Source organism: Oratosquilla oratoria, chromosome 26 (genome assembly GCF_046742065.1).
Source record: "Oratosquilla oratoria isolate Oo_2021 chromosome 26, ASM4674206v1, whole genome shotgun sequence".
Taxonomy (NCBI): Eukaryota; Metazoa; Arthropoda; class Malacostraca; order Stomatopoda; family Squillidae; genus Oratosquilla; species Oratosquilla oratoria.
The window spans coordinates 703,804-722,170 of NC_134802.1; the positions used below are offsets into that span (position 1 = coordinate 703,804).

General features: G+C 41.9%; 1 protein-coding gene across 2 annotated transcripts in view; it reads left to right on the forward strand.

Moving 5' to 3' along the window:
* mRpS18A (mitochondrial ribosomal protein S18A) overlaps positions 1–18,367 on the forward strand; it is a 71,360-nt gene that overhangs the window by 43,688 nt on the left and 9,305 nt on the right. The window contains exon 4 of one of the 2 annotated variants that reach the window (XR_012967631.1): positions 12,172–16,381. The exons of the other annotated variant lie outside the window; for it this stretch is intronic. The gene's annotated coding sequence lies outside the window, so the exon portion shown is untranslated. The remainder of the gene's footprint in view (positions 1–12,171; positions 16,382–18,367) is intronic. 2 annotated transcript variants of the gene reach the window in all.

The following is an 18,367-nucleotide window of genomic DNA, read 5'->3' on the forward strand; positions in this document are numbered from 1 at the left end:
TTGTGTTACTGTTGGATAGTGTAATGCTGTTGAGTGTTTTGTACAATTTGCTGGTGTTTGTTTTGTGATCAAGTGTAGTGATAAAGTTTTGCCAATTTTGTGTTTTTTGTTCATGTATTTTATTGGCAATCACAGTGTTTAGTGTTTGTATTTGGTCTGCTATGTTTTGAGCGATAGGTGTGGGGGTATTGTGTTTAAGTGTGTCTCGTTGTCTGATGAGGCCTTGGATTTCTGGTGTGAAGTTGGGGTTGTGTGATTTTCTGTTGCCTCTAGGGATTCTCTTGTCTGCATTTTGTATGATTGTATTAAAAGTGTGCACAGCATTGTTTATGTTTGTGATTGGTGTACTGTTAAGTGTTTCAAAATGTTGTTCTGTCTCTTCAGTAAAAGCTTCCCAGTTAGCTCTCTTGTAATTGGTGTATGCGTGTCTGTGGCCAACTGGGGTGCATCTTGTTTTGGTGGTGATGATGATTAGAAGGTGGTCAGAACCAAGGGTTCCGACCACTCTCCATGATGTTTTTGGGATTAGGCAGGGGGAGCAGAAGGTGATATCAGGAGAGGAGGGGGTGTAGAGGGCTTGGTGTGGGATATGTGTATGATTATGTGTGTTGTGCATGATAGTCAATGAGTCAAACTGAGTCTGTATATCAAGCCCTCTGTCTGTGTCAGGGTTGTCGACATACCAGGCAGACGACTTGGCGTTGAAGTCACCACCCATGATCAGGTTGGGGATTGAGGCTAGTTGGCTAAATTGAGGTCTGAAGGTGTTTGGAACTGTGGGGGATGATTGGGGGGGAATGTACATGTTAACTATTGTCAGTGTTGATTTGTTGCCTTTGCGGATTTGAATGGATTGGATTTCTGTAGTGTTATCTGTGGTAGGGAGGAGAATTTTGGTTGTGGCACTTGTGTCCACAAAACAGATGGAGTGGTGGATCAGGGTGATGAGGCCACCGCCATTGCCGTCGGTCCGGTCTTGTCTGATGGTGGTGTAATTATGAAATGATGGTGTTTTGTGTGAGTGTCTTATTTTTGTTTCTTGTATAATTGCAATGTGTATATTGTGTTGTTTAAGAAAGTGTTCGAGTTCATGTTTTTTCGTGTTAATACCGTAAATGTTGTGATGTAATATGTTGATGTTGTGTGTTCTGTATGTGTTGTATGTTGCCGTTTGGGGTTGAGGTTGGGGTGGTAGTGGGAAAGGTGTAGGATCTGGGTCAGAGGGGGGGAAAGGAGAGATCAGGGACGAAGGAAGGGGAGTAAGAGAAGGTGGAAGGAGTGAATATGAGGGGGCGTCCTAGGATGAGATGGATGGATGGGGTGAAAGGGGCTTTACAAAAGAGAGGAATGTCTGTGGAGGAAGGACAGGAGAGGACAGAAGATAGGGGTGAATGGAGAAGGGTTGTGTATAGATGAGGCTGTGATGCATGAGGGGGAGTGGGTGGGGGATAGGGAGTGAGGAAGTATGTATGAAAAAAAAAATTTGACTCAGCCCGAAGGGATTTCTCCCCATCGTCTCCTTTTCTGCATGAGGGGACGGAGAGGGGGGTTGCCGAATTTATGAAACGGCCTTGCTGTGGATGTGCTGTGTCTTGCGACACTGCTTCTGACCCAGGGCAGTGGACAGGATGCAGGGATGACCCGTCATCCAGGAGGTGCCAAGATAGGAGGGAGGGAGGAGGGTGGAGGGGAGTGGAATATATGGGAAATGAAATGGGTGGGAGTGATTTCTATGCCTTTTTCTTTTTCGCTACCCCACATGTAAGTGGGAAAAAGCCTTTGGTATATGTATGTATGTATGTATTTTATTTTCCTCCAAGTGTTTGGTCCATTTATTTCTGATTACTTTTTCACATATTTTTGCTGCTCTGCTTGTAAGGGATACCTGTCTGAAGTTTGTAGGATCTTCCCTATTTCCTCCTTTATATATTGGTACTATGTTTGCTATGTACTATGTACTATGTTTTTTGGGCCTTTATGGACCTGTAAAAAGCTTACGACAGGGTAGACAGAAAGGCACTGTGGGAAGTTTTGCGGATATACGGGAAAGCTTCTAGGAGCTGTCAAGAGTTTTTATGAGAGTAGTAGAGCTTGTGTCAGGATTAGAAATGAAGAGAGTGAGTGGTTCAAGGTAAAGGTGGGACTTCGTCAAAGATGCATTATGTCGCCCTGGCTGTTCAACTTATACATGGATGGGGTAGTGCGAGAGGTAAATGCAAGGGTAGTGGGTCAGGGATTGGAGATGGTTAAAGAAAATGGAGAAAAGTGGGAGGTGAGCCAGCTGTTGTTTGCGGACGACACTGCACTTGTAGCAGGATCGGAGGAGGGATTGAGGAAGTTGGTGACAGAGTTTGGGAGAGTGTGTGATAGAAGAAAGCTGAAGATAAATGTGGGTAAAAGTAAGGTGATGAGATGTACAAGGGATGAAAGTGGCAGTAGTCTGTAAGTGAGCATTAAGGGAGAGCAACTGGAGGAAGTGGACAGTTTTAGATACTTGGGTGCAAATGTGGCAGGAAAAGGTGGAGTGAAGGTGGAGGTAGAATGTAGATTGAGAGAAGCGAGTAAATGCCTTGGTGAATTAAAAAGTGTAATTAGGAATAGACATTTGGGAATGGATGCTAAGAGGAGCCTATATGAAGGAGTGATTGTGCCAACAGCACTGTATGGAGCAGAAACATGGAACATAAGAGAGGAAGAGAGGAGGAGTTTGAATGTGTTTGAGATGAGGTGTCTGAGAAGTATGATGGGGGCTACTAGGCTAGATAGAGTGAGAAATGAGGAGATGAGGAGGAGAACAGGGGTGGAAAGGGAGCTGGGAGATAGGGTTGATGAAAGTATTAGGATGGTTTGGACACATGGTAAGAATGAGTGAAGAAAGAATAGTAAAAGAGGTATGGAAGGCAGATGTGGAGGGAGTGAACATGAAGGGACGTCCTAGGATGAGATGGATGGATGGGGTGAAGGGGGCTTTGGGGAAGAGAGGAGTGTCTGTTGAGGAAGGACGGGAGAGGACAGAAGACAGGGGTGAATGGAGAATGGTTGTATATGGATGATGTTGTGATGCATGAGGTGGAATGGGCGGATGGGGGTTGAGGTAGTATGTGTGAGCAAAATTTGACGCAGCCCGAAGGGATTTCTCCCCGTCTTCTCCTTTATGCATGGTGGGATGGAGAGGGTGGGTCGCCGATTTAATGAAGCGGCCTTGCTTCAGATGTGCTGTGTCTTGCGACACTGCTTCTGACCCAGGGCAGTGGACAAGGTGCAGGGATGACCCGTCATCCAGGAGGTGCTAAGATGAGAGGGAGGGTGGAGGGGTGTGGAGTGTATTCAGGGATGGAATGGGTGGGAATGATTTTATGGCTTTTCCTTTTTGGCTACCTCCCTTGTAAGGGTAAAAAAGCCTTGGTATACTATGTTTGTATCTTTCCAATCTTGCAGTACCTTTCCTTCTTTGAGTGAGAAGTCTATTATCTTGTATAGTTTGTCTGTCAGTTCATCTATACACTTTCAGTATCCAATTTGCAATTCCATCTGGTCCATGCGATTTTCTGACATTAAGTTTTTTATTTGATCTCTTATTTCTTTTTGTGTTACCTTTATTTCTTTCATTTTGGGTGATCTTTCTTGTTTTCCATCTTCCCAGAATTGTGAACTCTCAATTGTAAAAACAGACCTGAAATGCCTGATCATAACTTCTGCCATTTCTGTGTCATCCATTTATTGTTTATCTCCTTCACGCAATTTCACCATTTTGTGCTTATCCTTTAGTTTTTCATTTATATATCTGTAAAAGAGTTTAGGTTGATCCTTACATTTGTCTATATCTTTTTCATAATCTCTTTTTTCTTTCCTGCATATATTCACATTCATTCCTAATTTTTATATATGTTTGCCATTTGGATGTTTTTTTTCTCCTTTTTCCATTTTTTCCAGGCTTTGTCTCTTCTGTCTCTAGCCTCACTACACCTTTTGTTATACCAACACTTTATATAAATCTCTTTTTGTTTCTTTTTTGGTACATATTTGTCAATTCCTTCCTTGTACTTTTCTTTGAATATGTTCCATTTGTCTTCCATCTTTGTTTCCTCCTTAGAGAATTTATCCCAGTTTGTGTTTTAGAAAAATGTTCTTACATACATATACCAAAGGCTTTTTTCCCCTTACATGGGGGGTAGCCAAAAAGAAAAAGACATAGAAACCACTCCCACCCATTTCATTCCCTACATATTCCACTCCCCTCCACCCTCCTCCCTCCCTCTTATCTTAGCACCTCCTGGATGACGGGTCATCCCTGCATCCTGACCACTGCCCTGGGTCAGAAGCAGTGTCGCAAGACATTAGTCTTCCTTCTCTATGCTTATCATTCCTACCTACATTGTTCTGTTCTTTTAATGCAAACTATTAACCTCTTCAGTACGGGCCTTAAATCTCGTGGGCTGCAGCCGATGCCAGCCGTACGACGTGTCGTAATAATACTCGCATCATAAAATATAGTCACCGCTTATATCTTATCATTCTCTCTTTCACCCGTGAATTTTGATAACCATAGAAAATGTGATTACAGACAGTTTAGAGAGTATGTCATTACAGAGGGGCAACTACAATAAATATAATCAAGACGCCGATATGGCAGCCTCGCGTATCCACTTGCTCCTCATGACGCCTACGTATGCAGCACCGTATGGAAGGGGTTAATACCATCTGGGGTATTGGCTGCTTGTTATTGTGGCAAAGTAGCATGCAGTTGATACTTTAGGGTCTATATGGGACACCCCTACGGACCAGAGCCACACATCATTTTGTCTATGATAGAGGAAAACTCTGTTCATAGAGAAATGATGACACTTTTATACTACGACTGTCCCTCCATTATGCTGTCCCCCAACCCCTTGTTGCTGTCCTGTACCATTTCTCTGAGTATTCTTTTTCTGTGGTGGGGGAAAAGAATACTGCCACCAAGCATTCCCACTTGGATCATAAGAGGCGAGAAGAAAGGGATGGGGATTGGGACTAGGCATCCTTCTCCTTGTAGCCCCACAGTGGATATTCCTAAACGAAAAAGTAAAGGCATAAGAGGGTCTGGGAGTTTTCGGGAGGGTCTTTTAATGTGCGTGGATGTGGTACAGATGAGAGTAAAAGGGAAGAGATAGGTAGTATGTTTGTGAGAAGAAAGATGGATGTGTTGGCTTTGAGTGAAACTAAGTTGAAAGGGAAGGGTGAGTGTAAGTTTGGGAGTGTAAGTGGGAGGGTTATCAGGAGTGAAGAGAGGGCGAGGGAGGGAAGGGGTGGCTATTCTAGTATGTGAAGAGATAGGTAAACGTGTAGTTTGAGTGGAAGGAGGTTTCCTCAAGGATAATGTGGATGAAGGTGAAACTGGGAAAGGAGATGTGGGTCTTTGTAAGTGCATATGGGCCTGGCAGTGAGAAGAGTGTAGAAGAAAGGGAGGCCTTTTGGATAGATTTAAATGAGTGCATAGAGGATTTAGGAAGAAATGTCAATGTAATATTACTGGGAGACCTTAATGCTAGGGTAGGAAATGTTCCAATCGATGGAGTGGTTGGGAAATGTGGAGTTTCAGGAAAGAATCGTAGTGGAGAGTTGATGGTGGAAATGTGTCTAGAAAGAGAGTTGATGATAGCAAATACAGTGTTTTGGAAGAAAGTCAAGCATAAGTACACATGGGAGAGGGTGGTGGATGGAAGGGTGGTAGATAGAGCGTTAATGGATTATGTAGTGGTAAATAGGATTATGATAGGAAGAGTTAAGGATGTACATGTGCTAAGGGGAGAAGGTGGAGGAATATCAGATCATTTTTTGGTGGAAGGTAAGCTGAGAGTGGAGGATAGATGGAGAAAAAGGAAAGGGACAAAAGGTAGGGAGGTGGTTAGAGTGAACTCTTTAAATGAAAAAGAGAAAGAGTACGAAAAGAAGCTGAAGGAGGAGTGGGAGGGAGTGAAGGATAGAGTAGAGCTAGGTGTGGAGGAGGAATGGGGATGGTTCAAGGAGGGAGTCATAAAATGTGCAAGGATGGTGTGTGGAACAAGAAGGACAGGAGGAAATAGAAGGAAGGGTAGTGGATGGTGGGATGAGGAAACAAAGAAGGTTGTAGAAGAGAAGAAGCGAGCTTTCACAGATTGGTTACAAAATAGGACGAGGGAGTCATATGACAGGTACAAAGAAAAGAAAAGAGAAGTAAAAGAAAAGGTAAAGGAGGCAAAGAGGAGAGCAGATGTGAAATGGGGTAAGAGTATGACAGAAAATTTTGAAAGTAATAAAAAGATGTTTTGGAAAGAATTTAAGAGAGGAAGAGGAGGTGAATCAAGTAGAGAAGAAAAGGTAAAAGGTGCAGATGGAGAGATGATAATGGAAGAAAAGACAGTAAGGGGAAGATGGGCAGAATATTTTAGGGAGTTCCTGAATGTGAAGGAGGATAGGGAGGGAAAGATAGCTGCAGTGGGAAATGCTAAGAAAATGAGTGATGAGTGAGGAGAATGGAGGAGAAATAAGGAAGGATGAGGTGAAGGCAGTTGTTAAGAATATGAAAGCAGGTAAGGCACCTGGTCTGGATGGATGCCATGCAGAATGTCTGAAAAAGGGAGGTACAGTGATTGTGGACTGGCTGGTGAGGTTATTTAATGTTTGCTGGAGAGAGGGTAGAGTGCCAGAGGACTGGAGGAGTGCCTGTATAGTTCCTCTTTACAAGGGAAAAGGGGACAAGTGTGAATGTAGTAGTTTCAGAGGAATTAGCTTAAGTGTAGTTGGGAAGGCTTATGGGAGGATCTTGATTGAGATGATTAGGAGAGGAAGAGAGGGAGTAATTGGTGAGGAACAGTGTGGATTTAGGACAGGTAGAGGTTGTGTAGATCAGATCTTTGTGGTAAGACAGATATGTGAGAAAGCTATAGGAAAGGGTAAGGTTGTTTTTTGGGCTTTTATGGATCTGGAAAAGGCTTATGATAGGGTAGACAGAAAGGCACTGTGGGAGGTTATGCAGATATATGGGATAGGAGGAAAGCTTCTGGGAGCTGTCAAGAGTTTTTATGAGAGTAGTACAGCTTGTGTCAGGATTAGAAATGGAGAAAGTGAGTGGTTCGAGGTAAAGGTGGGACTTCGTCAAGGATGCATTATGTCGCTCTGGCTGTTCAACTTATACATGGATGGGGTAGTGCGAGAGGTAAATGCAAGGGTAGTGGGTCAGGGATTGGAGATGGTTAAAGAAAATGGAGAAAAGTGGGAGGATAGCCAGCTGTTGTTTGCGGACGACACTGCGCTTGTAGCAGAATCAGAGGAGGGATTGAGGAAGTTGGTGGCAGAGTTTAGGAGAGTATGTGATAGAAGAAAGCTGAAGATAAATGTCGGTAAAAGTAAGGTGATGAGATGTACAAGGGGTGAAAGTGGCAGTAGACTGGAAGTGAGCATTAAGGGAGAGCGACTGGAGGAAGTGGATAGTTTTAGATACTTGGGTGCAAATGTGGCAGGAAAAGGTGGAGTGAAGGTGGAGGTAGAATGTAGATTGAGAGAAGCGAGTAAATGCCTTGGTGGATTAAAGAGTGTAATGAGGAATAGACATTTGGGAATGGATGCTAAGAGGAGACTGTATGAAGGAGTGATTGTGCCAACAGCACTGTATGGGACAGAAACATGGAACATAAGAGAGGAAGAGAGAAGGAGTTTGAATGTGTTTGAGATGAGGTGTCTGAGAAGTATGATGGGGGTTACTAGGCTGGATAGAGTGAGAAATGAGGAGGTGAGGAGGAGAAGAGGGGTGGAAACGGAGCTGGGAGATAGGGTTGATGAAAGAATATTAGGATGGTTTGGACACATGGAAAGAATGAGTGATGAAAGACTAGTAAAAGAGGTATGGAAGGCAGTTGGCACAATCACTCCTTCATATAACCTCCTCTTAGCATCCATTCCCAGATGTCTATTTCTCATTACACTTTTTAATCCACCAATGCATTTACTCGCTTCTCTCAATCTACATTCTACCTCCACCCCCACTCCTCCCTTTCCTGTCACATTTGCACCCAAGTATCTGAAACTATCCACTTCCTCCAGTTTCTCACCCTTAATGCTCACTTCCAGCCTACTGTCACTCTTTCGCCTTGTACATCTCATCACCTTACTTTTACCCACATTTATCTTCAGCTTCCTTCTTTCACACACCTCAAACTCTGTCACTAACTTCCTCAATCCCTCCTCTGATCCTGCTACAAGCGCAGTGTCGTCAGCAAACAATAGCTGGCTCACCTCCCACTTTTCTCCATTTTCTTTAATCATCTTCAACCCCTGACCCACTACCCTTGCATTCACCTCTCACACCACCCCATCCATGTAAAGATTGAACAGCCAGGGCGACATAACACACCCCTGACGAAGTCCCACCTATACGTCAAACCATTCACTCTCTCCATTTCTAATCCTAACGCAAGCTCTACTACTCTCGTAAAAACTCTTGACGGCTCTTAACAGCTTTCCTCCTATCCCATATATCTGTAGTACCTCCCACAGTGCCTTCCTGTCTACCCTGTCATAAGCCTTTTCCAGATCCATAAAAGCCAAAAAAACATCCTTACCTTTTCATATAGCTTTCTCACATATCTGTCTTACCACAAAAATCTGTTCTACAAATCCCCTACCTGTCCTAAAACCACACTGTTCCTCACCAATTACTCCCTCTCTTCCTCTCCTAATCCTCTCAATCAAGACCCTCCCATAAGCCTTCCCAACTACACTCAACAAGCTGATCCTTCTGTAACTACTACACTCACACTTGTCCCCCTTTCCTTTGTTAAGCAGAACTATACAGGCAGTCCTCCAGCACTCTACCCTCTCTTAAACAAACATTAAATAATCTCACCAGCCAGTCCACCATAACTGTACCTCCTTTCTTCAGACATTCTGCATGGCATCCATCCAACCCTGGTGCCTTACCTGCTCTCATTATTTTAATAGCTGCTTTCACTTCATCCATTCCCTATTTCTCCTCCATTTTCCTCACTCATCAAATAAAAAATTGAAATAAATAGATAAAAAAAATAATGATAAAAAATAGAAAAAAAAAATGGAGGAAATTACAAGGATACTAAGAAGTGAGTCTGGTAGAGAAGAAGATAAAGGGAGCAGATGGATATTTGTTGAAGGAAGAGAAGACTGTGAGAAAATGGATGGAGTATTTCAAGCTGTTAACCTCTTCAGTACGGACCAAAATCTCGCGGGCAGCATTAGCTGCCAGACATACGATGTGTCGTAATAATACTCGCATCATAAAATATAGTCACCGCTTATATCGATCGTTCTCTCTTTCACCCATGAATTTTGATAACCATAGAAAATGTGATGAAGACAGTTTAGAGAGTATGTCATTACAGAGGGGCAACTACAATAAATATAATCAAGACGCCGATATGGCAGCCTCGCGTATCCACTTGCTCCTCATGCCGCCTACGTATGCGGCACCGTATGGAAGGGGTTAAGGACATCAGTATGCTCATAGCAAAATAATTGAATGAGACGGCTATATATATATTTTTTTTATCTCCAATTATCATATTTAGATTTAAACTCGTGTATTGTTTGAACTTGTGCTGTATTACCCAAGCTATTCCACATTACATCTATATGGAAAATTGTATTTCTTCTCATTCAACATGTAGTCTTTCTTAATTTACATCCATGAGCTCTGAAAGCCCTCCAATTTTTAATCAGGAGATCTTCTATTAATTAATTCTATCCCGTTTAATGATTTGAACACTTTATGTCACCTCTTTTCGATCTTTCAAAGTTGGTAGAACCAGTATTTTTAGTCTTTCCTCATATGGTTTATCTGCCAGGCTGGGAACCAGTTTGGTTGCTGCCCTTGGTATTCTCTCAATCTTGCCTGTATTTACTTAGTTGTATTATATGGGAAGGGGAGCTATGCTCATGTTGACCCATTTTTGTATCTCGCAAGATCAAGTTTGTTCTTAAATTCTTGTATTGTGTTTGCACATACTATTTTTTCATCCAGTTTGTTCCATATATCTATCACTCTGTGTGGGAAGCTGTTCTTTTTCAGGTGTCTTCTGTAATTATCCTTTTTGAGTTTCATTGCATGTCCCCTTGTTTTTCCTGTCCCACTTTAATAAGTCCTCTCTATCAAGGCATTCTTTCCTTTCATAATAATGTAGATGGTTAGTAGGTCCTCTCATTCCCTTCTTTGTTCCAGGGTTGACAATTCCAGTTCAGCAAGTCTTTGTTCATATGTCATGTTTGAAAGTGTTGGGGCCATCTTTGTTGTTGCTCTTTGTATTCTTTCTAATTTTCTTGTATTCTTTTTTGTACTGGGTGAACATATCATGACCATGTCCTCCATTCTGTGTGGGGACTATGATACTGACACATACTCCTATCTTGGACGTATCAGTGTTTCAGTAAGTTTTTTCATTATCTTCATCCGTATAATGCAACACTTTAGTCTTCTGCAGTAGTCCATATGTCTCTCCCACAAACCTGCTGATATGTCTGTCAGATGACAGGTTGTCTTTTATCAATACCCCCAAGTCTGTCTCCTCTTTTGCTTTTGTAATGGGTTTGTTTCTCAATTAATAGTTTAAGGATGGCCTTTTGCCACTATTGCCCATTTCTAGTACTTTGCATTTTTTTGTATTGAACTTCATTTCCCATTCTTGGCTCCATGAAAAAATAGTGTCTAGATCTTTTTGTAATATTCTACCATCCTACTCATCTTTCACTCTTATGATTTTTGTATTATCTGCAAACATGTTGGCATAGCTTGTTGTTCCTTCCATCATGTCATTAACATAGACAAGAAACATTATTGTTAGAAGCACTGAACCTTGTGGAAATGTCCATTATTTCTCTCCATCTCTCCATCTTGTCCCGTACTACTGTCCTCATATATCTTTCCTTCAAAAAGTTTTTCATCCATTCTAGTAGTTTGCCTCTCAGTCTCCAACATGCTCCAATTTCCACATAAGCAGACTATGAGGTACTTTATTAAATGCCTTCTCTAGGTCCAGGTACACGCAACACATCAATCACTCTCAAGTAAAAATTAAAAAGTTTTACACATGACCTTCCAGATCTGAAGCCAAAGTGACTTTTGTCAGAATGTTCATCTTTTCAAGATATTTGGTCCACCAATCTTTTACAATCCTTTCACATAATTTCACTATTGTGCTGGTTAGTGATACTGGCCTATGATTTTGTGGTGTTTCTTTGTTTCCACTTTTGTGAATTGGCACTATATTTGCTCTTTTCCAATCAAGTGTCACAATGGCTTCTTTCAATGAACATGTAATAAGACTGTGAATCTTGTCTGTTAGTTGTTCCCTATATTCTTTAAGTATCCAGTTTAAGAGCCTGTCAGGTCCTGAAGTTTTTGTCACATCCAAAGATCCCAGGAGATTGAGCACTTCTCTCACTCATACATTTATACCTGCTAAACCTGGTTTTACAAAGCATTACAAAGGTGGAGCATGCCGACAGGATACCTTTTGGTCCATAACTAGGTCGGATATGAAAGAAAAAGATAATGATAACAAAAATAAAATGAAAATCATAATAATATGAATAATGATAAATAAGATAAATAAATGCATAGGTTTTTTGCTCCCTTCACTTTTCTCCTAAAATTTGCACTCTTTTGTGAAGACCAATTGAAAACCTTCATTTTTTCTGCCTGAGCTGAGGCCTCTTCAAAGACCTCATCATCTACACATGGTGATTTTTTCCATCTCAATTTACCATTTATGACCTGTAAAACAGTTTTGTTTTGTCTTTGCATTTTTCTAATGCACCTCTTTCAAATTTGCTTTCTTCCTCCCTGCGAATTCTGATATAGTCATTCCTAGCTTTTTTTTTTTTTTTTCTTCTCCATTTCTTTCTCCATTTTCCCAACCCATATTCCTGGCCTTTTTTGCAATCTCACACTTTTTATTAAACCAATCCTATTTTTGCTTCTTTCTCTAATCTTTGGCACATGTTTATTCACTCCTAGGTTGTCAATATCAAGAAAGATTTCCCATTTCCACCTTATTCCTGTGGTATTCATGAATTCCTCCATTTGTTTCTCCAAAGAATTTTTTCAACTCTAAGTAATCTGTTTTCCAAAAAGTTAGTCTCCCTTGCCTGTGTGATTAATTCCTTGCCTCTTTCTTTATCCTTCAGGTGAAATTCAACTCTAACATGGTCACTTTTTCCTATTGGGCAAAAGTAGTTCAAGGAGCTGATGAGGTCTGGCTCTTTAGTTAGTAACATCTGATCTTGTGGGAATGTAATATTTTACCTGGGTCACTTCCTTTAACCACTGGGATGTTATGTTCTCCATTGCTATACTCAATAGAATATTTCCCCAAGAATCTGCTCTGCCATTTGCTTTCCATTCCTTCCAATTGACCTCACTTTAATTAAAATATATATCCAGTAAGGACTATGTTACTACTTTTTTTTAAGCTCTTGTCTTGGGGGGAACATATATCACCATCAAGTCTATTATTGTGCCCTCTAGTACTGATCATTAGGTGAATTGCTTCAGCCCTGCCATCACTCAGATTTTTGCCTTTTCCATATTTATGTCTTCCACCTTTATGGAAGAAAGGAAAAGGAGGAGTACAAGAAGAAGCTGAGAGAGAAGTAGAACTAGTTGTTGAGGAGGAATGGGAATGGTTCACAAGGTGTGCAAAGATGGTGTGTGGAACAAGGAGGATGAGAGGAAATAGAAGGAAGGGTAGTGAGTGATGGGATGGGGAAACAAAGAAGGTTGTAGAAGAGAAGAAGTGAGCTTTCACAGGTTAGTTACAAAATAGGATGAGGGAATCATATGAGAGGTACAAAGGAATCGAAAAGTAAAGCATAAAATAAAGGAGGCAAAGAGGAGAGCAGATGTAAAATGGGGTAAGAGTATAATGGAAAATTTTGAAAGTACATACATACATATACCAAGGCTTTTTCGCCCTTACAAGGGAGGTAGCCAAAAAGGAAAAGGCATACAATCACTCCCACCCATTCCATCCCTGAATACACTCCACACCCCTCCACCCTCCCTCTCATCTTAGCACCTCCTGGATGACGGGTCATCCCTGCACCTTGTCCACTGCCCTGGGTCAGAAGCAGTGTCGCAAGACACAGCACATCCACAGCAAGGCAGCTTCATTAAATTGGCGACCCCCCTCTCCGTCCCCCCATGCATAAAGAAGACGGGGAGAAATCCCTTCGGGCTGCGTCAAAAATTGCTCACACATACTACCTCACCCCCCATCCCCCTGCCCATTCCACCTCATGCATCACAACATCATCCATATACAACCATTCTCCATTCACCCCTGTCTTCTGTCCTCTCCTGTCCTTCCTCAACAGACATTCCCCTCTTCCCCAAAGCCCCCTTCACCCCATCCATCCACCTCATCCTAGGACATCCCTTCATGTTCACTCCCTCCACATTTGCTTTCCATGCCTCTTTTACTAGTCTTTCTTCACTCATTCTTTCCATGTGTCCAAACCATCCTAATATTCTTTCATCAACCCTACCTCCCAACCCCCTTTCCACCCCTGTTCTCCTCCTCACCTCCTCATTTCTCACTCTATCCAGCCTAGTAACCCCCATCATACTTCTCAAACACCTCATCTCAAACACATTCAAACTCCTTCTCTCTTCCTCTCTTATGTTCCATGTTTCTGCCCCATACAGTGCTGTTGGCACAATCACTCCTTCATATAGGCTCCTCTTAGCATCCATTCCCAAATGTCTATTCCTCATTACATTTTTTTATCCACCAAGGCATTTACTCACTTCTCTCAATCTACATTCTACCTCCACCTTCACTCCACATCCTGCCACATTTGCACCCAAGTACCGTATTTTCTGGCTTAAAATGCGCATCGGGTTATAATGCGCACCTATACACTTCGTTATCTCAGTACACAGATAGCGCGCACCGACGTATAACGTGCATGCCCGATCGCATTTGTCTATAACGCAGTTTTACCTCGGTATTTATATCATGTGAACGAGGTTACATGGAGAAGTATTTTTCATTGGCTAGAGCCACCACTGGGAAATCTGTTGATTTGTCACTAAATTAACCCCTTCCATACGGTGCCGCACACGTAGGCGTCATGGACTTAGATCTCGGTGGCAGCAGCCAATGCTAGCCGTACGACGTGTCGTAATAATACTCGCATCATAAAATATAGTCACCGCTTATATCGATCGTTCTCTCTTCACCCGTGAATTTTGATAACCATAGAAAATGCGATTACAAAAGAATTAGAAAGAATGTCATTATGGAGGGGCGACTACAATAAATATAATCAAGACGCCGATATGGCAGCCTCGCGAATACACTCGCTCCCCATGATGCCTACGTGTGCGGCACCGTATGGAAGGGGTTAAGTGTCAGTTTAGGCATCAATCAGGACACAACTAAGAAAAAGTCGGAACTACATGTACTGGTATATGACTCATGTTGTGCGTTGGTCCCTTATTACTTTGTAGCTTAAATAGTTTGTAGGAAATATGATCTAAAAAAAAGTTTATTGAAAGTAAAATATACAGAAAAATTTCGGGATTTTTACAGAAAATGTTCATTTTATATCTTGAGGAAATAATTCGTCTTTACCATTTTTTATTTAATACTGAAACAAACTACAGACTGTTTCGTTTTAGCTTTGAACCTGCAATGACAATGGTGAAATAGGACAGTCTCTCATTGAGGTGACGGTTAGTTAATATAACTCCCGAAAGAGGGTGTTGTAGTCAGGTGTTTGACACGAGTTTATGAACGGCCGCAACGGAATTTGTACCATACCTAAAGTGAAGCAACAAAGCCAACATAAAAATTAAAAGTAGGATGCTGTGAACATGGGCAAATATCATGAATATTGATCATGTTTCATGGTGTTTAGGCCTATTTAAACATGAAAAATAAGATTCGATAGATACCTACCTATACCAAATATTTATATACGGTAGCCCATGCTGTCGTATTCTTTCATGTCACCATGGCTGTTCTTCTTGTTCTCACGGAACGTCACGGAGAAGTGTGCCTCCCGACTTTGTGACGGCCAACATCGTCACGTTGTTGTGAAAAAAATTACACACACAGCCGCAGAATTTTTATCGTAGGTCGTAGATAATGCGCACCACCGGATAACGCGCACCCCCCATTTTTAGGCCCTTCCAATGGAAAAAAGTCGCGCACTATACGCCGGAAAATACGGTATCTAAAACTATCCACTTCCTCCAGTTGCTCTCCCTTAATGCTTACTTCCAGTCTACTGCCACTTTCACCCCTTGTATATCTCATCACCTTACTTTTACCCACATTTATCTTCAGCTTTCTTCTATCACACACTCTCCCAAACTCTGTCACCAACTTCCTCAATCCCTCCTCCGATCCTGCCACAAGTGCAGTGTTGTCCGCAAACAACAGCTGACTCACCTCCCATTTTTCTCCATTTTCTTTAACCATCTCCAATCCCTGACCCACTACCCTTGCATTTACCTCTCGCACTACCCCATCCATGTATAAGTTGAACAGCCAGGGCAACATAACGCATCCTTGATGAAGTCCCACCTTTACCTCGAACCACTCACTCTCTCCATTTCTAATCCTGACACAAGCTCTACTACTCTCATAAAAACTCTTGACAGCTCCCAGAAGCTTTCCTCCTATCCTGTATATCTGCAAAACCTCCCACACTGCCTTTCTGTCTACCCAGTCATAAGCCTTTTTCAGGTCCATAAAGGCCCCAAAAAAAATCCTTCCCCTTTCCTATAGCTTTATCACATATGAGGAGCCGCGTGCTGTAGGGGCTCAAGCGCCAAATTAGGAATTCCGAGTAATTAAGCATTAAAGTATGGGTACATATTACGGACATTATTTACGCGTAAAAATCAAACTGTAATATATCATTTGAAAGCTTTCGATCAGATCTTTTTTGCTATGTGTTTTTCATTATTTTTTTGTTGCATATTATTATTGAAATATGCAAATTTATGCACACCTATGTACGATTCCCAATATTCCCAATATGTGTGGCATGTAAATAAACATTCAAAATGGAAGGTAAATACATGTATAAAATATGTAATATAGTATGAATTTCATTATCCATTGTAATTATTTTAATGATTTTTTTAAATTACGTTTTTTTTTTTCTTTTTACTTTTTTTTTTACCAGACAGAGAGAAATCGCAATAAATACATGAAATTCACACAATATTAGTCACACTCACCATTCCAGGGAAGATGTGCCCACGTAACTTGAATAAGGGAGGGGGGATTAGTAATCGAGGATGTCGTCCGGCCCCTCATGCACGTCTACCTCACTCTCCCTTCAGTATGCAACTCTAACCCCTCGATACAGTGGGAATAAGGTAGAGAATCCTATCCCAGTCTATTGCCCCATGATCTAGAAGAGATGGAGCACCCAGAACATGCAAAAACCTGAAATCGCGGGAACTGGCGCTTGAGCCCCTACAGCATGCGGCTCCTCATATCTGTCTTACCACAAAAATCTGATCTACACAACCTCTACCTGTCCTAAATCCACACTGTTCCTCACCAATTACTCCCTCTGTTTCTTTCCTAATCCTCTTAGTCAAGATCCTCCCATAAGCCTTCCCAACTACACTTAACAATCTAATCCCTCTGAAACTACTGCATTCACACTTGTCCCTTTTTCCCTTGTAAAGAGGAACTATACAGGCACTCCTCCAGTCCTCCGGCACTCTACCCTCTCTCCAGCAAACATTAAATAACCTCACCAGCCAGTCCACCATCAATGTACCTCCATTTTTTAGACATTCTGCATGGCATCCATCCAGACCAGGTGCCTTACCTGGTTTCATCATCTTAACCTCCTCAGTACGGGCCTTAAATCTCACGGGCAGCAGCCGATGCCAGCCGTACGATGTGTCGTAATAATACTCGCATCATAAAAAATAGTCACCGCTTATATCGATCGTTCTCTCTTTCACCCGTGATTTTTGAAAACCACAGAGAAATGGGATTAAGAGCAGATTAGGGAGAATGTAAAAACACAGGGGCGACTACAATAAATATAATCAAGACGCCGATATAGTCGCGAATCCACTTGCTCCTCATGACGCCTACATGTGCGGCACCGTATGGAAGGGGTTAACAACTGCCTTCACTTCATCCTTCCTTATTTCTCCTCCATTTTCCTCACTCATCACGGTCATTTTCTTAGCATTTCCCACTGCAGCTATCTTTCCCTCCCTATCCTCCTTCACATTTAGCAACTCCCTAAAATATTCTGCCCATCTTCCCCTTACTGCCTTTTCTTCCATTATCATCTCTCCATCTGCACCTTTTACCTTTTCTTCTCTACTTGATTCGCCTCCTCTTCCTCTCTTAATTTCTTTCCAAAACATCTTTTTGTTACTTTCAAAATTTTCTGTCATACTCTTACCCCATTTCACGTCTGCTCTTCTCTTTGCCTCCTTTACCTTTTGCTTTACTTCTCTCTTCTTTTCTTTGTACCTCTCATATGACTCCCTCGTGCTATTTTGTAACCAATCTGTGAAAGCTCACTTCTCTTCTACAACCTTCTTTGTTTCCTCATCCCACCATTCACTACCCTTCCTTCTATTTCCTCCTGTCCTTCTTGTTCCACACACCATCCTTGCACACTTTGTGACACCCTCCTTGAACTATCCCCATTCCTCCACACCTAGCTCTACTCTATCCTTCACTCCCTCCCACTCCTCCTTCAGCTTCTTCTTGTACTCCTTCTCCTTTTCCTTTTCATTTAAAGAGTTCACTCTAAGCACCTCCCTACCTTTTGTCCCTTTCCTCTTTCTCCATCTATCCTCCACTCTCAACTTACCTTCCACCAAAAAATGATCTGATATTCCTCCACCCTCTCCCCTTAGCACATGTACATCCTTAACTCTTCCTATCATAATCCTCTTTACCACTACATAATCCATTAGCGCTCTATCTACCACCCTTCCCTCCACCCCCCTCTCCCATGTGTACTTATGCTTGACTTTCTTCCAAAACACTGTATTTGCTATCATCAACTCTTTTTCTAAACACATTTCCACCATCAACTCTCCACTACGATTCTTTCCTGGAACTCCACATTTCCCAACCACTCCATCAATTGGACCATTTCCTACCCTAGCATTAAGGTCTCCCAGTGCTATTACATTGACATTTCTCCCTAAATCTTCTATGCACTGATTTAAATCTATCCAAAAGGCCTCCCTTTCTTCTACACTCTTCTCACTGCCAGGCCCATATGCACTTACAAAGACCCACATCTCCTTTCCCAGTTTCACCTTCATCCACATGAGATGTACAAAAGGAAAAAGTGGCAGCAGACTGGAAGTGAG